The 24,704-nt window shown below is 33.8% G+C and overlaps 1 long non-coding RNA gene across 1 annotated transcript in view; it reads right to left on the reverse strand.

Moving 5' to 3' along the window:
* Positions 1-24,487, reverse strand: part of LOC118687427 (uncharacterized) — a 100,714-nt gene extending 76,227 nt beyond the window's left edge. The window contains exons 1-2 of the long non-coding RNA XR_004980325.2: positions 24,443-24,487; positions 8,133-8,185 (exon numbers count right to left, since the gene is read on the reverse strand). This is a non-coding gene — a long non-coding RNA (uncharacterized LOC118687427). The remainder of the gene's footprint in view (positions 1-8,132; positions 8,186-24,442) is intronic.
* Between the last annotated feature and the right edge of the window lie 217 nt (positions 24,488-24,704).

The following is a 24,704-nucleotide window of genomic DNA, read 5'->3' on the forward strand; positions in this document are numbered from 1 at the left end:
TGGGTAACCTTGATAATGAGTCTCACTTTTCTTACTAAGGATAGGGATTGGAAGCTTATTTAAACAAAGATGAAAGTTGTTTTTCTCCTGTACTCCCGTCTCAAAGAGCGAGTCATTTCAGTTAGTACAAGCCAATATGAGACACATGATTAAATCATGAGAGATAGCAACACAGACAATGTGCAGATGCCTCTGATCTCAGTGAAGAAGGAGAGATGCTGGTCAGCCTTTTCCTGACACAAGTAAAATTCAACAAATACAAAACAGAGATGCAGAAACTCTTGCCTTTTAGCCATACATGAATCAGAATTGCCAAATGCGTACAGGACTCTAATTTTCAGAAATCCAGTGCTCTTCTAGTTACAAATGAAGCTATTGATTTTCAGCAGCTCTAAAAATTCAATCCCTTAGAATTTTACAGGGGCACTGATGGATGTTAATGTAAAGCAAAGTACTTGGCCTATTGCCATAAAAGAAAATGAAGTGCTGAAAACTATGTCTGGTTACTAAATACCTTAGCATTCTCAAAATATTAGTTAATTTAACCACTGTCTTGTCTAAACATAAATGTTCTTGTGCTTGCTTGCCAGTTATTTCCGGTTTGTGCTTTGATACTCAGGCGTAGTTTAAGAAACCAAAGAAGGTTTATGGAGGATTCTGTTCATTTTTTATCATTAAATAGAATAGGAATAAAGCATACTGCTAATCTGACTACAGAAATTGGTATGTCCCTATGTACTATACCCACAGAGAGCAAGTGTGAGATAAACAGACATGAAGAGCACAGCAGAGGCAGCTTATATGCATACAGCAAGTCTGCTTTCCAGTTCATTTGGGGTTTTCTTTGTTGCTTTTGAGTTTGGGGCCTTTTTTCTCCAAGAGAATACAATAAAATCATTGGCCAAGAATTCTGCCATACATAGTCTGTAATGTTTATCAGAAAAAAAATATTATCTAACCAAAGCAAGAAGCAAGAAGTGCAAATATCTGATCAATCTGAGCAGTCTCTCTAGTGCTCAAATGCCATTGTGCCAACTAGCCATTATGTGATTAGTATTTAGCACACACACTTAGAACCAAAATATAAATATCCCTGGATTTTTGTCTGTAAGGGAGACTTTCAACTGCTTAGCAATGTTCTTGTAACTCTCCTATCTTTAAGTCTTCACCTTATCATTCATAGTGAGCAGGCCACACCACTGTTAGGGTTTCAGTATTGTCTGAATTAAATCAGATAAGTGATTTATCTAGATTGTAACTGTTGCTTTCTACAGAGTACATCAACCTTAATAATGCTGCTAGCTATCGTAATTTTTTTACGTCACCTGTTAGAGGATAAATTCTCAGAAGTTGGTACAGTTGAGGTCTATCTTCCCCTTCCCCAAATACTTTAATTTACAGCCACTCTCTACATATGGGTTGAGATGGTCTCTTTTTCAAAATTACACTTTTGCAATTGTTCAGATCTACTTGAATTTTCAAGTAAAATCATATCCTGAATATTATAGCACAATAAAGCATGCATTTAAGTTGCTATAAAACCTTGATTTTCATACTATGAACTTTCAGGAATAGTTAATAGAAAATGTTTACCATGAGGATATTGTAAATATGGACAGATTGAGTCTCTATTTCCTTACACTGTTTTTGTACTAGCATGATATTATGATAAAAAGCAGAGATGACAACTCAGCCTCTGAGAAAGCAATCTCCTCTTGATGCTGAACAGCTCAGAGATCTTCTGCTACTACAGGGGGTATTAGCACTGGCAGTTTGATATTCAGTGCCTGATATTGAACAAGGAAGTTTTTGCTAGAGATGTGCATAATGTAAAATGGATAAGCAACCCAGAGCACAGAGTCTGGAATATGTGTGAGCACCCTCAAAGAAAGAAGCTAAAAGTCCTATGGTAGGTCACCTTTTTGCTTTCTCTATTTACAAGGCCCAGTAACTATTGACTTATTCCAGACAACAAATCAGATTCATTATTAATTGGAAGTCTTCAACTTGCACTAATCCATAAACTTGCAGTGGAACCAGCAATGAACAATAAATGAAAGGGTGGGTAAAATATTTTTCTTATATTCCACTTAAAGTTCTATTAAGCATTTAAGTGAACTCAGTATTACCACAATTAGAATTAGGTAAATTTGCTTTAGTGAGGACTTTAAGTCTCAGAGACAAAACTGTTTGACCATGGTATTAAAAGAAAATACCATTTCCTCTTTATTATAGCTGATGATCAATGTCTATGTTATACTATTAAAAAAGCATGGAAAAGTAGTGAAAAAGATCCTGAACTGTGCATTCCAAGCAGATGGAATATGTCTTTCTATCCAGGCTGAGAAAAGCATACTCACAGAGCACGGCAGTTGCAGGAGCATCATGGTCCTGGACTTTTCCTGTTGGCCAGCTTCAAGAGATGACATGCACAGGACTTTGGGTGACACCTGTTCTACCCTGAGGGTCTTAAATTTTCTACTGTTGTATATAGGTAAAGCCTTATAAAATAAGGGCCTTGTTACCCTTGTAAAATCATGGCTCAGGTCTGCTACTTTGGCTAAGCAGAAAAGGACTATGGGAAAGTGACTCAGCTGAATTAGAGGTAGAAAAACAATTTATATAACTATTACATGCTCACATTGTGGTGTATGGTGGTTGATTGGATTATGTTTGTCATAGTTAAATTGAAAGATAATAGGCTAACTGCTTAAGAAGGCCTGTTTTTTTTCAATAAAGCAGCTTTCCTTTGCACCTGCCTGGGGACTCTGAGTCACTTTGTACATTCTAGCACATCACAGAATAATTTACCACAAAAGCCTATTCTTTAATCTGATGATTATTTAAATTTTAGAAAAGCAATATTTTCATTATATTTAAAATGAAAATTACATTTACTCTGATTCATTTTTGGAATCTTCCTGCTGCTGGCTCTGCTATATTTAGAATTTCTTGCATCAACACACCAGGCAAAACACAGGTCAGGGGGAAAAGATTCAACACAAAGTTTGCACATAATGCTTATTCTGGGTATGTGGACAACTATGTGCTAATTTCTGTCAGAAGTCACCCACTCATAGTCCTGGAGTCAGTCCCTGCATGTCACATGATCTCTCCTTTTATTCAAAGACTTAATTTGATTTTTAAATGTTTTGGTTAATTCTATTTTATTGCTTTTATTTTTGTACCAATTTTTTTTTATAGTGCTTTGATAGTTTCTTTCTATTTTAAATAAAAATCATGAAGCAAATCATTAAGGCTCCAAAGAAACTAGGACAAAAATTTCATATTTATAGGCAGTTTCTTTGAACAATTAAAGGTGCATTCTTAAATGAACTGGGCTACTGATTTGAAACTTTATGACATAAATTGTCAGTATCTCTTCAATTTATTTTTCTTCATCTAGCTGGGGAAAACATAGGCCTTGCACTTACACTGCTCTTTTTTCTTCCTTGAACCTTGTATTTTGGTCTTTATTAATTTAGTATAATGTTTTGCTGCTTCTGTATGCTGCCTATAGGTGGAATAATTTAATATTTTCTTTTCTTGAACATTTCCCTATTATTTACACAAGTAGCTTTGGCTCTGTCATATAAAAACAATCACTGTGGCTTTGCATCCTTTCATAGTTCCCATCGTTTCATCACCTGCATCATTTCTGCCTGTATTTTGACCTTTACATACCTATTTGACAGTGATTGAGTATTTCAGTAGGGGATGAGTTCTTTGGATTACTTAGTGATGAGATTTTATCTGATCTTTTAGGGTTTTACCAACACCCATTTCTAATGGCCTTGCTCAATTTCCTTGTATTAGGTAAAGTAACGTACAAGGTAGTTAGGGAATATAAGGTCCAAGTCGTTCAAACCTTCTTTATTCAATAGAGTAACCATTCCACTAATCAGGAATCACAGTCCTTCTCAGCCATAATGTGTTACATTTACATTTAGTTCTCAGCCCCTGCACCTTCCCAAAAAAGCAGGCATCCACAAAGAGAGCAAGAAGCCAGAGCTAGATAATTCAGTTTAGCTGTTCAAGGGTTGTTATTCTCCCCATTTGCACTGTGGGAATGAAGCTGGCTGCCAGTGGCTCCTTCAGTCAACATAAAGCCTAAGCTTTCCTGGAGAAACTCCAGTCCAGCCTCTTGCTATTATCCAGGTTATCTGACTCAGGGCATCAAGTGTTTAAATTTGGTTTTGTCATTGTGCTCTTCTAAGACTAGCCAGAGGATATGTTGATAGTATCTTAAGGAAAGCATTTACCCAGGCCAAAAACTACCCTTAATCTTCTTGGATCTTTCTGAGGGACAAGCAAAGAGTTTAGGAGCCAACAAGTTTATTTCCTCTGGCTGAAAGCATAAAAGAAGTTTCCAAGATGTAATCACTTCTTGTCAGATACTCAAATGTCTGTGTCTGAGTTTTGCAGTGCAGTACTGATTGTGCAAACACTTGTGTGGTTTGTTTCTATATACGTAAATGGCAAGAGGCCAATTAAGATCTTCCCACATATGCGTTGCAGTTTAAAATAATACAATTTATCCAAACAAGTTTTCACACTAAAAATGTGGGCTATTTATTTAAGAGATGGTAAGGATGAAGAAAAAAAAGTTTAGCTTTGAAATAATTTTGCTCCTTTAGTAACATATATAATATGACCACATCTTTTTGGCACAATCAGGTACTGCAGAGTTAACTACATTATCTTGTTAGGACAGTTATATTCTCTCGTATGACAATGACTTGCAGTATGTACTCACTGCCTTCTGGGGAAAGGAAAAAAATCCAGCAATTACTGTGCAGTGCTCAAATCTGCCTGCCAACAGCAGAACAGTGATTTGTGAGACACATCAAGAACTTCTGGCAAGATCAATCTAGTGAGATCCCTCTGATAGAGGAATAATGAGTTGACAAAGACCAATGTTCGGTTGGGCCCAAGTCCAATAAGATTACTGTACAGTATCATCAATATTGTCTGTGTTTGAAACTGACACAATCAGAATGGAATCAATTGTATTTTCCACAGCACTGTCACACATGATTTTTAACTTTGGCTCACAACACTGCAGAGAAGCTTGCAGATGTTGGCAGATTTTTGCTAACTTATGGGATGTCATTATTAAGTAGGAACCATGCACTACAGTAATTTGTGGTTCTGTGTGTTCCATCATATGGTCTCTGTGTTTAGTAGGGAGGAGAACGAGAAGATGCAGTACCCGGAGGGATTTGTCTGTTATCATCCTCATTTTACTGTGATTGTTGAAAATACCATGTGATCCTAAAGGTGTAGATTGTTTTTCAGAGAAGGACTAATTTGGGCTGTTTAGCAAAGTGATTTTGCTCAAGCATGAGCAAACATCTCTTAAAAAAAAAAAAGTGAAAATGTTTTGATTATCTGACAAAAGATTTAGGATAGAGATGACCCCACTTGTGAATAATAGATGCTTTTCCAAGGCCTTGTAATCTATATTTTTAAAATATTTTTTTGGAAACAATTTTGTTTGGTCTTGTGACTACTGGAGTTAAACATTCTGTCACAGAAAGCTGTCATCTGTACTTACTGAGTAATCACTCAGAGTAGACACTTACCTGTCTAGGCATTTCTGCATATAATATAGCTTAGTATATTCCACAATAGATAATAGTACAGTAGCTTGTGAATTACTTTAAATTAGACTTTTAGTTATTTCATTTTAATTTTTTTGAAAAATGAAGAGACAACTTCATTGTTGGTCAAGTTTCTTCTTCAGTGGTTTCTTTGGGTGCTAAAATCTTTTTTTTTCCCCTTTGTTCATATTATTATCTTCATTTCTTGTTTCTGTGCAGTGTGTATGCTTATTTTTAGAATGGGATTTTAATTTTCATGAAAAGTAAATTTGAAAGCCCTGAAGACAGAAGTCAAATTTTGATTTGTAAAACACAATAACGCAGACATCACAAGAATAATTTCCATATAAATCTGCACAGTAAAATTTATTGATGTTCACATAAAGTTGTTTTGATACACTTTGGTGTTTGTCTAATAAGAAATACTACTTCAGACAGAAGACTGGATTAGTGTTAATGAATATTGTATTTGATTTCACTGTAGTCAAGAGTTTGATTTTGAAGACAAGAGATTAATGGCTTTGTATTACACTTACTAGAAGCTAAAGGACAGCAAACTATTCCAGAGATATCATTCAAGAGCAATCAAATAATAGTAAGCTTTTACCATCATCAATTTGCTCAGAACTTGAGTCAGTATACTGAAAATGAACTTTGGGACACCCATTGTACCAAATAATTTCTCTTGAATCTGTCTGGTTTGATAACATTACTTATCATATCACACACAATTTTTTTAGTGGCATTGCTTCTGATGGTTATACTGTTTTTTATGAATATAAGGGAATTCCCTCCTGGGGAAATTCCAGATAAACCTTTAGTGTCCCCAACAAAATGAGAAACTTCCCACCCAAGACAATTACAAAATTGGGTTAAAATGCATTTATACTTAGTAATGTAGTGTAACTTTTAATGTAAATACTTGTTTATCTGAAACGTCATTCACCGGCATATGTCCAAAAGGAGAGGGAAGCATCTGGCAATACGTAGCTGTACGACTTACATGGTTTCTTACTTACCACATAATTGTTTTCTGACTTCCAGTCCCCTCTTTTTATAAGGTTTAACTGACAGATTGCTTAGAGGATCAAATAGTTAAAAGACACACCATGTTTTCTGAAAAGTGTAATATAGCACATAACCTATTCAGCTAAATGTAAACATATTTTATAAATATATAAAAATAAAATATATAAAATATATAAAGCAAATATTATTTTAATTATTTTGCTTTTTCTAGATCATTGCCACAATTGTTATGCATGAGAAACAGATAAGCCAACTCACTAGAAATCAGGACTAAACTCCCTTATTTCCCATCACACCAAATATTTTCTATGTTCACTATTTTTTAGTTAATTAAATTTTAGTGCTACAGAAGTTAGTCAAAACAGAATTCACACAACTTCATGTATATTTTATTATGTAACTTAATAATCATAGAATTAATATATTCTGTACTTAATGTAACCATTGATATCTGTTTATTTCTTGGCAGCTGTAAACAATGTTTTGTCATGTACTGAAACTTCCTGATACAAAAACCACCACAATTATTTCACTGAACATGGACATTATGCAAACTTTCAACAGATCTGAAGGAATAAAGACTTCATTTATATCTATCTGACTGAAAGGCAAGCCAAACAAGTAAAGAGTAAAGTGTCAAAAATAGTATCTGCCCTTTGGGAAACACTTGCTTAAACTGCCTCGAGAGTAAGGGGTTGCTTATTTGTGTGGGAGTTTTTGCTGGGTTTTTTTTTTTCCTTTTCTTCTCTATCTTGTGACCATTGTTTTTAGCCAAAAGTGTTTCATGCCTCATGGTTGGTATTCACCCCCTGGCTAGGTTATTAAAAACAAGCCTCTGTGCTACCTCAGAAGATTACTTTTGATAAGACACAAATCACCAACTGTTTGAGCAGACCATCTAATTTAAAGGACAACTGCTCATGCTGGGGATGGCTAGGGATGTTGATGTCACTTGCTGAATTGGGAACTAATTGTGATTTTAAATGACAATAATTTATTAAGTTTATTTTTATAGACTACACATGGCCCTAAATAACAATAAATTTATGAATAGTGATTGCGTGCCGCAAATAACTCTTTTCTGTTGTCAGACAATGTGTGATTAATAGGAGTCTTTTCTATCATTGCCTGGACTTTAAACAATAAATAAAAATGTGCAATCATAGATATATAAATTAGGTCATGCTATTCAGAGGGTTTTATCGAGAATTCAGCCATTATTGTTTTTTCCTTCTTTTTTTCACATTCTACTATATCATAACATACCCCCCTTTTGTTGTGTACATAGAATGTCTCTTTATATTGCCATGGTGTGTGTATTCTTTATTCCCTTTTGCTGTTCATCTGTCTCTCCCTTTTCCCCCTTTTTTTTTAATGTGACACCTCTGAGCTGGTACCCATGGCAACACCCACTAGTAGGGGTGAGCCTATGAAGCTGCTGCAGTTCCCCATCACTCAGTTCTGACAATGCCAGTCATTAATCTAGCAGTGTCTGCTTACCCAGATCTCTACAGGTCCTCTTCTGGTCTTGTTTCCTTACAGCAGTTGCTGTCCTGTGCACAAAGATTCAAAAGATTGCTGTTAATGATTTTCCATTTGTTTAAAACAGCTCAGGCTGGCAGCTCTGTCTAATCCACTCTTAATGGCACTGAACATTAAAGTAGAGAGCAATCACTGTGTGAAGTAGCTTCCTGAATTTCAAAATTCTTCTCTGAGTTTTTGTAGTACCTTAATTTTAATTTAAAAATAATAGGAAAATCAAATAAAAATTACAATTACTTAGGTCTCTATTGTATTGATGAAGGTAGATTGCAACCTATAAAAATGTCCCCAAACACTTACAACAAAATTACTTCTGTTTTTCAGTCTATAAAGAATTGTTGTTGTAGATTTTTAAACTAATGAGTGCTATGTTGTAGTTTAGCATCTTGTGCATATTTTGGCTACTTCCATAAAGATAGGTCTAAGCCTGACTTACAAGGGAGCTCAGCTTCCATTCCAACAGAGGTCTTGACCTGTCCAGATATGCAAAAGATACATTTCATTCTGAGATTAATCTTTGACTGAGGTTTTAAGTGAGGCTAAAGAGGTTATGGACACAAATCGCACTGAACTATAATAGAAATTCTCTCCCTAGATCCCTTAGGTGTTTCTGAAATTAATGCTTCAATTTTAAGAGTCAAATCCAGGATGGGAGAACTACACTTTGCTTTCTGTGGGTTACAATTCATGCATTTAAATTCTGTGAAGTTAAGCGTTGGACATTTGTCTAACGTCATATAGGTCATGTAAAAAAAAAGTGTTTCATTCAATGAAGAAAAGTTTTTAGATCATTTCTACCTTTTAGTGCATACCATAATCTGTGCATGATTAGGGAGATGCAAAATTTTGGTACAAATCAGTAAATTTTGCATTATTCAGGATCAGTTTAAACCATTTCCATGGGACCATGCACATGCTTCTTTTTGCCACTATGGGATTTTGTGAGGCCCCTCTGCTAAGATGTGTGTCTGTGGTCATAACTGCAGTTGTATCCATTGAGATAAAAAATGCACATGTGCTGAGATAAAAGATGCAGATGTGCTGAAACATTCTGGGAATGGCTGAGGGATTTAAACCATACACAACCTACCAGCTATTTCAAAAATCTGATAAATGCCATTCTAAGACATCGCCTTGCACTGGGCCTCTATTTGATCTCCAAAGACCTATTGATTTTAGACAACACAGTACAGAAACCTTTGTTAAATTCTTCTATTCCAACATATCCAAAAATTTGTGTCCTTGTACTGAATTGTTCTTTCAAAAGGTGCAAAATATCCTAGAATGTCTTTTTGTCAACAAAAGTTTACAAAATATTTATTTCAGGTGATATTGCCCGGCAAATATGAAGGACACGCCTTCAAATTTAAGTGTTATGAAAAAAAGCATAATTTCACACAAAGCAGATTCTTGTACCTCTTTTATTTTTTAACTTTTAAGGAGAAAAAGGTGGATAAAAGCCTTACTGAATAATTTATTAGTTAAATATTTTTACCACTACCTGTGGTATAGATCTAGCATATGTATTATCCACTATGTGTCTGATAGATATAAGCTTTTCAGTTGCTTGAATGTGCCACCTGAATTGTACATTCAAACTTCAATACCTTAGGAAGTAAAGAGCCACATTTTGAACTCAACTGTAGATGTGTATTTTGGGTTGACTACACATCAGATTGCTCAATTTAGGGTAGAGATGGGAACATACAGCTTTAAATTAATTTTAAACCAGTCAGAAATTTGGGAAGGACTTTTCACACTTCACATACCTGAAGCTATGAGAACAATGTCATGTCATGGTCAATCCAGCAATTATGCAATAGATGTTTTCAGTGTGTTATCTCTCAGGTATTAGCTGAGAACTAAGATTTGTCCTGGGAAAGGAGCTGACATGTCCTTCTAGATATGGAGAGGGTGATATGGGACTTGAGTTGGAGCATTTTTAGCACAATTATCTAAGGTCACTTATGTGTCTGAAGGATCAAAAAGCTGTTTCATTTATTAAATACTGACTAGAACTTTCTTAAAACAATCCCTAGCAAGTATCATGAAGGCAGAATCTACTAACTGATTCTATATATATGATGGACAAATAAAAATGACAATTCTCATTTAAAGATTTTTTTTTTCTCAGTACCTGCATCAATTTAGAAAAACACTGTTCCTTGCATATGGTTTTCATTTTAAAGGCAGGGAACCAATTTTTAATTTTTTTTTTGTAATGAAATTGAATTGGACATCCCTCATAAATCTTGTAACTTTAGTGGGCATTACTCATTTCACCCAAAAGCATGGATGGATGTTTTAGAGTCTCTCCATCATTAAAATGAAAGCAATCTCAATATTACTTTCCTAGTAGCCAGACCCTTACCCATGGTGAGCTGTGCCTTCATCTGTAATAGGTGCTATTGATTTCAGTGGAACTCTTTGATTCCTAGAGCACTGCTGAACAAAAGCAAAAGTGGTAAAGTCTGTCCCTCATCCCTTTCAACATGTTTTCATAAACACATTACAAAACCTCATCCTTAACATCTCTAATGTATATGTTTGCATTAAAATCAGTTCTTCTAAACACATGTAGATCAATGAAAAATCTTTGATGGAAACACCACACCTAGAGATTTAAAATATATGTATAACATCTTCAGGTTTTCTGGATGAACCAAAAAAGATTTTGGACAAGATTAAAAAAAATATTTTACCCTTGTTACTGATATTGAATGGATTCCTCTGTGAAAAGTCTACTCAGATTCAGTAGTAAGGGAGCCCAGAGCCTTACTGAGTACTGGAACTTGCATAATCGAAGTAGGGCTGGATCAGGAATTGTATTACAGACAATAGTTTTGCTAGTTTACAGATTCTATAAAACACAGGGTGTTAAATTATTTTCAAGAGTACCTCAAAAGCAAAGGAGGTTCTTTGTATAATAAATAACTCTTTATACTAGGTGGAAACTAATTAGTTCCAAATTCTGATCAAATCATGAGATTACATCCACATTAATACAAATTAATTTGTCATAATGAATGTTAATAGAATTAATTATAATTAGACACTGTTGCACTGGGTGAAATATTTCATAATGGTCCCTTTCATATTAGTAGTAGATTATGTGCATATTTCAAAAATATATAAAAGCAAGAATTACATTCAACATTTTTTATGGTGGAGGCATGTCAAAGAACAATGACACGAAATTTTGAGTCTAGTTAATGGTCCAAATGAACTTTTTTCTTGTTCAAAGCTAGCCTGCTAAACTCCCTTGAACATTCAAAACCTGTTTATTTTTTTCTAGGAGGTAAGACATCCAAATACTGTCTAAAATCTAGGAGAGTTGATGTCTTCTTTGCTTTTTTTCATATACCCTGACTTACAGCCCCCCATGATGCTTGATGCTAAATCATGATATAATGAGTACTGAATTACTTAGGCCTTTTCCAATTTCCATAGAAAATGGACTTTAATTCAAAACTATGCCTGGTTAATTAAACTTTCCATGATCTAATTTGATCTAATTATTTCTATAAATTGAGATGTAACCAGAGTTATATCCTAAGGTAGAATTAGGCTATGGTTACCCATTTTTACTCAGATGGAGGGAACAGTGATGTTCTCTCCTATTAACCCTGACCTTGCTGGCCACTTAAATCAACACAGTTCTGCAACCCAAATGGTGAAGAAGAAACTGTATTTTCAAAATGTCCTTTGGGGGTGGGGATGGTATTTTTTTAGAAATTGTTTTTCCCAAATGCCTTTGAAAACTAATGTTTCTCCTTGCATTCATCTTTAATGTTAATAGCACAAGAAAATATTTGATGTGTCTTATGGACAGCCCAGTATATATTCTCTATCTTTTTCAATTTTGTTCAGATGCACTAAATTTTTACTTAAATTCATTTTTTCTTTAAAGACATCTTTTTATTTAGATCTGCTCTTCTAAATCATGTACAATATAATCTGAACCATTTAAATTTTTATTGCATTCTGAATAAAGGGACAATTCCCTGCTAAGTTATTTTATTTTGCCACAACAAAACCTAGGCTTGGATCTATTTTTTTGTACTAGCAATAGTTTTTACCTTCTGAAAATAACTGCTGGTTCCTTCTTTGTGTAGTTTCCTTGAGCAGTTCTCCTTGAGTGAACTATCATTGTTGCTCACCAAAATCTTGTCACATTCAGTCAGCTGGTGTACAGTTACACTGTTCCTTGCATTTACCATAAAAAAATTTATTTCTGAAATCTTTGCTGACAGAGAAGCAGAGTACAGATTTTTGCTTTGAAAACAAACAAGGCAATCTGATGGAGAATTCAGGGCTTCTGGCTGCACTGTCTGAGTTCATTTAGAGGTTAATAAAATCAGCTCCCTGCTATGCGTTAAAAATAAGTAATTAATTTGGGGATATCTGTTAGAACTAGAATATTATGCCTGGAAAGTAAGGGTAGAAGGCAGTCTGCTTACTGGAAATACCTCCTTGAGGCAAATCCTCACAGCTAATTTAGAAGCCCATTTTCAGAGCAGCAGACAATCCAGACCACCTTGTGTATCTGCCAAAGCTGTCTACAGACAACGAAGAGAAAAAGAAAGAACATTCTGAAAAGCTGAAGGTTGTCTGACTTTAGTTACTTTCCTGTCAGTACATTGGAAAGATAAGGACTCCATCAGAAAATCAAGTCCACAAAGGTGAGGTGTTTAGTTCTCTATTACACCATCCCAAAATGAACAACAGGAAATCTTAGGCATTTCCATATTTCTATAATGTAATCTGGTGGTTTTGGTCAGTCATTAACACACAACCCAAGACCCAGAAGGTAGCCTGACTCTTTCCCTATGCTTAAGAGTAATCTGGGAAAAGGCCGAACTTGTAGATCAAGGTCTCTGGAAATGTGTACAGGCTGTACATTATATTGTTGGATTAAACAAGAAAACACAAAAAAATCAGACGTGGAGATGAGAATTTTAATTCTCTACTTACCTATCAACAAAACTATTAAACCAAAAGTTACACTTTCCTTGTCTACTCTTCCCTAGCCCACAAGTCAAGTAATCAAGTTATAACTTTGCCAAGTAGCTCAATAAGAGATCATGAATTGAGTCCTTTACTCTAAACTCTGATTTTAAGAAAAGTTACATTGAATAGAAATAATGATATGGTCCTTCTTTAAACTATCAATTGTTGATCAATTGTTGATGTATTTCATTTCATTTCCTTAAAGCCAATAATAAAACCTTTTTACATCCCTAATTATATAACAATATTTTATTGTTGTACAATAGTATCATAGAATGGGAGTGTTAAGGTTAATTTTCTTTCATTGTCTTTTCTTTGTATCTCCTCAAGTTGCTCAACAATTCTGGTAAGGTATTTAGCATCTGTTGTATTGGTTTGTAACAATACTCTTTGCTAACTGGAAAAGTATTTTGTGCAGTAATTTGCTAAAAATCATAGACTCATCCATTAAGATTAGTAAATAACATGTATGAAGTATTAATTTTGAGTGATAATATGCTCTAATATGACAGAGATTTTGCTGGAAGACAGAGCAAACACATGTTTAACAGAGTTAAAACCTAGAATAAAGTCTATAAAATGAATTTTGTCCATTAAAAAAAAAGAAAAAAAAGAGATGTAATTTGATGTGGCAATAGCAACTACAACATAAGCTACCTGACCTTGCCCTTGAAATGACCTCAACCTTGACCTGCAGGGACACTCTCTCTAGGGATGAGAGGTATGTTATTACATGTTATTTCATTACAAGGCCCCTGCTGAGCAGCAACTGCCAAATGGACTCAATTAAGTGTTTCTTGTGATGTGGATTACTGTCTACTGGGGCAAGTTGATACTAGCAAACATATTTCATTCTCCTAAAGTTTGACTGGATATGAAAAGCATGTGAGTTACTCATTTGGTGACACTTCAGTCTATGATTTATATCTGTTTAGAAACACCATAACATACAGACTTCAGTTGAGCACTGCAACCTTTTCTCACTCCTTGTCCTTCAGCAACCCGGCCCTGTTATTACACCCAAGCATTATAGAACCAGATCCAACCTTCATAAAACTAACCTTACAAAAAGAAAAATTACATTGAACAACAGTTGAATTCTGATAGACAAACTCTTGTTTAACACTGAAAATAAAGTCCAAAAATGTCACAGATGCAACTCTGTATGTTGTCTGATTTTTATCTCAGTAATGCTGTATCAGAGATAAAGTACTGAACACTTATGAGGGCTGGGTTAATTTATTGCCTCTCTAAAATCAATCTTCTACATTAAAACTGTGTAAATGCTGCTGGTAAAAATGGTGACAAGTGTTTCTTTCTCTCTCTCTAGGTACATATATTTTATACTTATGAATTAAACACACACAAATTAAACACACATCCTCCCCCTCATTTTCACTACCTTTTCTGTATCTAATGGTTTTCAAGAAGTTCTTTTCTGAAGTATCATTTGAAACTTGTGGAAAAATGCTTCATTGGCTGTAATGTGCCTTCTGAGCAAAGGAGCAAGCCATTTAAAGCAGAAAGAACACATAAGATTTTCAAGTAACAAATTTAATCTCATTTTTATATCTCTGTATAAAATGGGGCTTTTTTCATAATTTATACACAGGAAAAGTAAGAAAATCACTTCAGAATCTGTTTTTGCATCCTACCTCTTTCCACTGTATTTTTCACCAATGAAATTTGGAGGGTAAACATTTTGCATGAAAACAGCTGGGAAAAAAAGTTAGCCCCATGGAATTCAGTGGAGGTATCATTATTTCTAAAGTTATATTTGAAATGGAATTTCATTATCAGAGCATCAATTACTTTTCAAGAATCTTCAATGTACCAAGCTTAGCCTGTAGTATATCTCTCTATAAGGCTATTAAACCTTAAAAAGGGTGAATCCCTCAGAACAAGAAAATATCCTCTGTTCAAACTTTACAGAGAACTTTACAATTTTGCTCTTTTTCTGTCTCTGTTACAATTAATTTCCTATGGTCTATTCTTCCCTTATTGATTACAGTCCTTTTGGCTTTACAACCTATAAATGTTAGATCCTTTTTCCTTTCCTTTCCTTTCCTTTCCTTTCCTTTCCTTTCCTTTCCTTTCCTTTCCTTTCCTTTCCTTTCCTTTCCTTTCCTTTCCTTTCCTTTCCTTTCCTTTCCTTTCCTTTCCTTTCCTTTCCTTTCCTTTCCTTTCCTTTCCTTTCCTTTCCTTTCCTTTCCTTTCCTTTCCACCAAGGGGCTGCCACCAGTGCTGGATATCCAGTTCCAGACAACTCAGCAGCAGACCAAAGCTGAGTCAGAATCTGTGGTGCCTCTGTGAAAACTTATTTTTAAACTGCAGAAACACAAAGGCGGAGGGAATCAGGGCACACAAAGAGAAAGAAGAGGAGCGTAAGCAATTGAAGGATTGAAATTGAAATGATTGAAATGATTGAAATTATTGAAATTATTGAAATTATTGAAATTATTGAAATTTAAAGGCAGAAAGAACTAGAATGTGAGAAAGAACTAGAAAGAGACTGAGAAATGAGAAACAGAAGAGAACATTAGTCAGAGATTTCTTCATGGTGGAGCAGTTTCTCCCATTAAATGGCTGCAGTCTTTGGAGAATATTATGTTGCCCAGCAACAGAAAAATATGTTGAAATCAATTGAGACTAAATTAGGTCACTAAAATGATCAGAGTATAAATAATAAAAATAAAAAAAACCTGCCTCATTACTTTGTTATGTGTGACTTTCTTTTAAAGTCTAAGGCTACCAAGAGAAGAATGATTTCATGAAAACAAAGAGAACTCATTTAGGAAAGGTGAAACATGTCTTGGAATAATGTCAGTGTTAAAGGAGATAATGTTAGCCTCAGAAAAGATTATTTATTTTTTCATGCATCTAACTTCTTTTGCTTTTTCTAAAATACACCTAGCAGCTACTACAATTGCTGTTGTCATTATATCTGTTGTAGAAGAAGCAATTGCTTTGCCTAGGCTTATGCAATCTCCAGCTAATCCTTTGCAAGCATGAGGGCAGATTAACCCTGGTGTGCATTTTAGATATCAATGCTTGTAATAAAAACTACTTGAAAAACCAAATGTACACTCAAAAGGGAAATTAGTATAACTGCTGTTAAGGGAAACAAGTGTTTAGACTCTTCACAGCTTCAGGATAACTGTTAATTAGATAATGTATTCTGAAAGCCAGAGAGAGATATTAAGATCATCTGATTTTTCCTTCTGCATAATATGGGATTTAGGACCTTCCTGAATTAATTACTGCATAAATTAGGATGAAATATATAGAAAAACATCTTACTATGGCTGAAATACTTTCTGTGATGAGGATTCCTCTTAGACATTTGAAAAACAATTCCCTGATTTGGATGACTTTTTCTTTCTAAATGAGTTCCCAAGTCACTTTATGTTAGGCATATATAATATACCTTATATAAGGTATAGGACAATGTAATTTCTAATCCTAAAAAAGTTTCTAATACTGCACTTGGAATTTCTAATAATCTTTGTTACTTGTACTCTAATGCAGTGGAAATATGCATTTCATCATCATGCTTACTTGAATAAGACAAGTAATGAATGAAATTACTGATTAAGATTCTGGTCTGTGATTGGTTCTGGTTCTTTATTAATTAGGCTATGCTGCCTTCCAAAGAGCAAGTAGTATCAGCTGAAATCAGAACAGGACAAAAAGCAAGCCTAATTTCAGTTTTTATCAGAGTACTGACATATCCTTGTGCTTGCAAAGCACAATAGAACAGTTATATTAGAGGAGTATAGTGATGTTCTTTAGGTAAAGTTATGATTGCTAATCCCTAGATCAAAAAACTCCCTTTAATTGACTGTATGAATGTAAAATTATTATGTTTAAATGTGAAAAGATTAAACTCTAAACCTGATTTTCTTGTCACAAAGTGCCTTATTTATTTAACTCTGAACTTGTAGTTAGTATTCTGAATTAATCTTTTAATGAGACTTCTTTATTTATTAAAACATTTGTGTGTTTTCAAATTTCTGTAAGTTAAATTTCTGTACCTATTAATTTTTTATTTTTATTTTTATTTGGAAAGGTTCAATCAAAAATACGTTTATTATATTACATTCAGTGTGAAACATTTCTTAAATTTCCTTTTTTAACTGCAAAGAAAACTGTATATAAGTATGAACTATCTCACTGTTAATTATTCTTGGGGCTTTTTTTTTTCTTAGTATATTTGGTAGCACCTGCTGTCTGGACAGTCATGATGAGTCCCATTATAAACTGCATCTAGTTTTCTAGACACTCACTACATTTTCTTTGTGAAATTTGAATATTTGCTAGCTGCTATTCAGAGAAAAGAGTTATTATTTTTCTGTTAACTCCTGGAGTACCGTGAAAAAACCAAGGTTGAGGAACTCTCACTAATTTCCATTTTCACTTGGTATTAGTTGCCACCTTGCAAAAAGTTACAAAATCAACAAATGAAGGGGCTTGTTTTATCTCATTGTGGAAGGATCTATAGATTATCATGGACAAGACTGAAATCTAGATTTTCCTATACTTAAAGATTAAGTGAACTGCATAATGTGTGTCCCTTAGCTGTATTTTTTGCTATATAACGCTAAGTTCATAAACATAAATCAGTGTTGACAATATAAGTACATTTAAGGTTTTAGGCCATTATTATAAGACAGAGACATAGGAAATAATGATTGCATTTTCCTGAAATTATAAGGCATGAAATAAGGCCTGTTAAATCTCACTATTCTTTTGTCACCAGATATTCTTACATGTTTCCATATTTAATTTAAGTGAATACATTAATTAAAGTTTGATTATTTCAAGTAATGAAATAAGGTACTTTAGTACTGGTAATCACAAATTGAGAGGCTGGTGCAAACATTAGACTCTGTTATGAAGTTGCCCACTTGAGGGACAAAGTCAGAAAGTGCAATGTATGACAGGTGTAGGGAGCTGAGGGCAAGGGCAAGCAAAGCACAAAGCAGAGTGCCCAAGTGAGAGCATGAGTGAAAGGAAACTGTGAGTAACTGCTAGATGTAGGCATATCTGTGAGAGGAGAAGTGTGCAAAAGTTATACTGCTTTCTCCAGAAAAAGAAAAAGAACCAGTGGAGTCCACGAGGTAATGGGCAAACACCAAGCAGAATAAGTATTGCGCATGGTACGTAAAACTTGCAACATCTGATAATTTTTAATGCGTATATGCATAACACAGATCAGCCTAAAACCATTACATGGTTTTTATAAAATTTTGCAATTCCAAAAGTTTGAAAATTTAACTGATGATTTCTGAAAGCTTGAGGTTACTGGTCATGCTCTACTTTTTTCCTGCTATAGTGACTCTTTGAATGGGTAGTTGTTATTTATCAGTGTATGGAATATTAAAGCAAAACTGGCAGTATCACACCAGACTCTGCTGTCTTTACAACCCAAGTAAGCATACAGTCTGGATGATGGATGATAGTTTTTCAGGGAAGGAGCATTCTCACAAGGTTCTTGTTGATCTTGTTTATCAAAGGATCACCAAAAAGACATAATATATGTTTTTGGCTTTCTTTTTTTTAAGGGGCTCTTGCCTTCAATTATGTAGCAATTGCACACTTGTTAACAATTAAGAAAAATTGGTGTTGATAAATGCCATCTAGAGAGGTGCTTTCTTTTGCCTAATAAAGCAATTGAGAATTAATATTGGTCATGATGCCAGCATAGAATGTTTTTATTATACTCCCTAACCCTTAACTTTTTTTTTTTTAATGTGGACTGCCTATTTGCTATCAAAGTGGGAAAAGTTGCAACATATTGGCAACTATTTGAGTGCAATACTCTGATATGATCTGTTTCAACTTTTTTTCTTCTTAAGAAATAAGCTTATGAAATTTATATTATATCATGGTTTATTGTAGCAGCTAGAGTTTGCAGAATATGCATCAAAAATGACACAAATATGATAGACCTCTTCCTTCCACAAAATACCATTTTCCTTTTGGCTGAGGAAGAGGTGGCAATGATAGCAACACAACTTAGCAACAAATTACACCATGTATATTTAAAAAAAAATAAAAATTAAAATCTGTCAAGATTTTAATTTATATTAAAAAGAATATAAATATCAAAATTATATTATTATATTAAATATTATTATTTAATATGATATACATAATATAATATAATATAATATAATATAATATAATATAATATAATATAATATTATTATATTATACATAAATATTATTATATCATATTTAAAATAATTTATATTTATATTTATATTTATATTTATATTTATATTTATATTTATATTTATATTTATATTTATATTTATATTTATATTTATAAAAAGAACTGTCTGCTATCTGTTCCTCTGTTACTTTTAAGTTGTCTTAAAACTTTGTCGAAGAAATTTCTCTTCATGATTCCTTGTATTTGATGAGTTTTTCTATGGAGTCCACTCTCAGGGAATACCATGAATTTCAAGGAATCAGTGTTGTCGCATTTAGGGAGCTTTGAGAATATAAACCTATCAAGAATTAAATTCAGTCAAAAAATTATCAAAATGGCTGAAGGACAAATATTTTGTTTCATTTTAGAAGGGTACCTATATTGCTTTCCAGCAAGCTTAAAAAGATGACCCAGTCAGCCAATGAAAAAAGGATGAAAGCATTCCTTGCACAATCATCCCAGAGACTGGACACTGTTGCCTAGCAGTTCTGACAGATGATTTACACTTACCTGGACGTCACACACGCCATGAGATCCAATAAACAACATCAGGATGGTACATTTCCTAATGTCAGAATGGTAAATTTTCCAGGCACACTATACTGTTGCTTGGAAGGGCTCATATATAATTTTGCAAGCAAAGTTGTTTTCCTCTTGGGCAAGCCCTTTCGTCTTTTCTACTTCATCCAGTCTGCCTTAAATAATAACATTTTGCAGTTTTTCCCTGATACCCTCATCTTGCTGGTGTTTGAAAGAAAATGAAGCTTCTTTTGGTGTACCTCTTAGAGTTACATTGACCAGTAACACCATGTTATGAATTAGGAAAATAATGTCAGTCAGAATTGGTTGCATTTACCAATATAAAACAAATTCCATTTCAAAGCACTTTGCCTGCCATCCAAGGTAATTGGAAAGCCAGTTTGAAAAATCTTCTAATGTGCTTTCTAAAATTGACCAAGTTTGCAGAGGCAGCTTCTGAAACAAAATATAATTAATTTCTATCTGTCTATGCTGATCACTGCAGGCTGACAGTCCTTCTACATTCTTTGTTTTAAAACGTGAATTTTTTTCAATAGACTATACCTCCCTTTCATCTTTCTCTTTTCCCTGTATAAATTGGCACTTTCTGTCTTCGAGGAATCTCATTATCATGCACCGATTCTCCATAGTTTCATAATAAAGGTGCCCAACTGATGTACCAAAAGAACTGTAAATATCTATTTTTATGTACCAAAGATTTTTTTCCTTATAAACTTATGGTTACAATGGCTCTAACATGTCAGTACTTATCTGAATTATCCTAACTCATGATATCTATTCAATTCAATTTAATTCTACATCCATACTCTTTGGTGCTATATAGTTACTAAGATGCTCCAAGGTCATATAGGTAACATTTGATTAATTTCTAGAGCAGCAGTTAATTAAAAAAGATCCTGAGAGAACTGAATTATGTAATCTGAAACTCTAAGTCAAAAAAACCCTCCAAACAAACCACAAATGTGAGTCTTGGGATGTACTGCTATCCTTACATTTTCTGAGTCATCTTCAGTAGATTTCATCTGTACATATAAGATCAGACATCCTGAAACAAACCCCCAAAATCTAACTGACATTTAAACATATTTGTTTCTTGATCTGAAACACGAAATATTTTTTTCAGGCCCTCAGAATTATTACAAAGTTTCGTTGATTGTTTTTACAAAATATATAAGAAATGTCAACAGGAAAATAATTTCTCCTTTTCATCCTCGAACATGGTAACACTAATGCAAGAAATATCTGGAGGCCTGATAAATATCTGGATTTGCTTTTTACTGCTTTGATGGTCATTGGATCATACCAACCAGTTATTAATTCTAGAAAATCTCAGTTCTCTGCTTTCATTGCCTCACTAATAACTTGCTTTCCGACCAAGTGATTGCACCAATCTAATCCCAGCTAAAGCAGCATATCAATAGCATGTTTCCACCTAATCTCAATTTTCCCTCTGATTGCATACATATTTTAAAATTTTACAAGAATAGTTCTTTCTGTTTGCCTCAGACTCTTTTTTCTTTCTTTATTGGAGAGATATTATTTTTGCAAGTGAAAATTAGCTGCTGGTGTAGGACTTCCATAGGGACAAACAGATCCCTTTCTTCTCCCTAGTATCCTCTGCTTCATACCACTGTTTATGACTGCTCTTTCATCCAGTAAAGCAGATCTGAAGAAAATAAAATTGCCAGGAAAGGCATAGTGCATAGAAAGGAGCATTAGGACTTTCTAGAGTCATTGCAGGATTTGAGAGTTTCGTATAAATGTATGTTTTTCTTTCCTTTTTCCATTAAGTTGAAATTGATTCTAAATATTTTTAGTTGCATCTTTTGATTTTAAAGAAAAGCTAAAAGCAGCATTTCCTGTGGGACTTTGGAACTGAATAACAGCCATAAAAATCCCCTAAAAACAGCTATACACTACTGGGTTTAAAACGCTTTTGCAGGGTTGGCTTCTTTATCCTCATGGTTAATAAAGAAGCAGTTTTGTTTTTATGATAGTATACAAGATGCTTCAGGTTAATATCAGGACATCAGAAAAATCTCATGAGCCAACAAAGGCAAAATAGAAAACGGGACCTGAACTGAACTGAAAATAGAAACTATGGAGGTGGAGGGTCTGATTGCAGAGAGTGACAGAGAGTGAGAGAGAGATTTATTTATTTAAAAATATTTAATTTGCCACTAAATTATGTACTGTTGTGTTAAAGCATTTTGTATTAAATCCTTTTATAAGGACTCAAACTGTGTTGCTCTACAGAGGAGAGAAGGCTTTGTTGATACTGATTACTTTTCATAAATTTTCTACTCTCATAAGGGAAACATAGTATGCATGACAACTTTTGCATATAATCCCATAATAGCTCTGCTCATCACTGTAGCTTGAGCCTTGATAAAGTATGCCTTGTAACATTTGCATACCTGTCACAAAGTGACTAAACAGATTAATGAATGTATTTACAGGATGAAGTGCTAAAATACAACAAATATTTTGCAACAAATATTTGCAACAAATAGTTTGCAACAATTCTATTACAGGAGTGTTTTTTGCTGACAAAAAAAAAGTTTAGGCTTTCTATTTTAATCTGAAGTTCTGTAAACTTCAAGATATTTTATTCAGGCTGCAGTACATCCTGTTGTATGAAGGTGAAAAGTGGCAGTGATCAAGTTTTAGACAATGAATGTTGCGAGAAAATCAATAGTCTGATTAAAAAAAGAAAGCTCAAGAGGCTTCTAACCCTAAAAAGTTGATTTGTTACTTCACTATAACTCATTGAAAGCGCAAACTATATTAGTCTTTAGATTTACCAGGAGCATTATTCCTTGTGTCGTTCCAAACGTATCAGCAGTAATGAGAAAGAACATCTTCAGGTTAGCCCCTGTTTTCTCCTAACATATATCAGTTAGATCTGTAGGGAGAAATATTCTGTACTCTATCAGGCAGGTGTGCTATAAAATCTGCCAGAGCAAGGGACTTCTTTGCACTATTTCTGACCCTAAAGATTAGACTAGAAAAATCTTGGTATCAGACATTAAAAAATTTTACTGTTCCCAAAGAGACAATGAGAGTGAAGCTATTATACAAAATGCAGAAAGGACTGTTATAAGTAAAAGTGAGTATGTGTGAAGGAAAATTATGTTAAATGCTAAACACTAAATTAAAAGACAAAAAGTTTAAAATATTTATTTAAAGTACTATAATGAATGACAAAGGAAATAATAGTTCAGAACTTGAAAAAGCAAAAGATGTCATCTATAACTAGCTGGAGTTTCCAATTAAAAGGGATAAGAGTGGTAGGACATTTAAGACAATATTATCTGAGAAATTACTGAAAAAAAATATTTGGGAAAGTTTCCAAATGGTGAAGCAGAATATACTAGGTCAAGGACAAAGTTAGCAGAGTTGCACTGCAAAGTATAGGCAACTTCTGTACTAGCAGTGAACTTTTGCTGATGAACCTCTGTGGACTCTTTCAAGGAGGCAGATTTCTGGGACTCCGTCCAACAAAGCACTTATTTTCAACTTAACTTTAAACATGCAAGTCAACATTTTAGACTTAATTCATGTAAAAGCATTGAGTGAATATAGCATTTATCAGGACATAGCCTGATAGCTTTTGGTTTCAATAAGATCCTCCTTTGTCTTCAAGTTCTTAATAAATTTAAACTGCTGCAAATCATTAAACTCTTGACTCTGTTGTCTTGATACACAATGAGTAAGTGCATATGTGCTACAGCCCAAAACCTCGGAGTATTTAAACACCTACTCCACTTGAACAGTGCGAGCAGATCTGGTCCCCAGTATGAGGAGAAATACATTTCTCTTAGAAGAAAACAAAAGACAATAAAGACCAGCACATTTGATGAGAGATATGTTTTTTACACATGCCATTTAACTTGCATATTCAATACAAATAGGCAACCTGAATATAAGAAGAAGCTATATTTTGACAAGGTTTATACACCTGGCTAAAAAGTATCCCAGTGTCTTCCTAACATACTAAACCATAATTCCTGCAGAGAATATGTGCTATAATAAAATAAATGAAATGAAGTTTAAAAAGCTGAGAATTCCTCATTTTGGTGGAATAAGTGTATATTTTGAATCACCTTGGGAAATATGGGATTGTGATATCATTTGCATAATGGTTGATGGATGTTAGTGTCTGTTCTGAGACAACTACATTCAAGGATTCCTTTCATTGAAGCAAAACCAGGCCTTTGCATAACCATTAAAAAATTATGTTAATTTTTTTATGTTAATTTTTTTCTTCTTTGTAATGACTCCAGACTAATTTATAATTTTATTTTAACCTTGGATTGTAATGTTGAAAATAAAGTTTATTCTTTTCAAAGTTTACTAGCTATGGCAAAGAAAGAGTACAGATTTCTTTCTCATGTCTGAAGCTAAATTATTCCCAAGTAGCGATACAGTGGTTTTAGTCCAGATAACCATAATAAGGACTGCAAATTGATTTTAATAATATGAGGCTATTAATACTCACTATTAATGAGTTGTGATGCTTTGAACCCTCCAAAGCAGTTGTTCTCTAAAGAAAGAAAATATTTAATAATAAATTAATAAATTTATTGAAAGTGAATCTAATCAACTGAGAAAGGATACATTAGTAAAAAACCCAAAACAAACTAAACAAAAAAGCCCCAACAGATTACAAAACTGAATAAAAACTTGAAGCAGTTTAAACTATTCATCAAGACCAGAGAAAATTAAGTTATAGAACAAAACAGAGTACTTATTGTTATTGA

This window comes from Molothrus ater, chromosome 6, assembly GCF_012460135.2.
Source record: "Molothrus ater isolate BHLD 08-10-18 breed brown headed cowbird chromosome 6, BPBGC_Mater_1.1, whole genome shotgun sequence".
NCBI lineage: Eukaryota > Metazoa > Chordata > Aves > Passeriformes > Icteridae > Molothrus > Molothrus ater.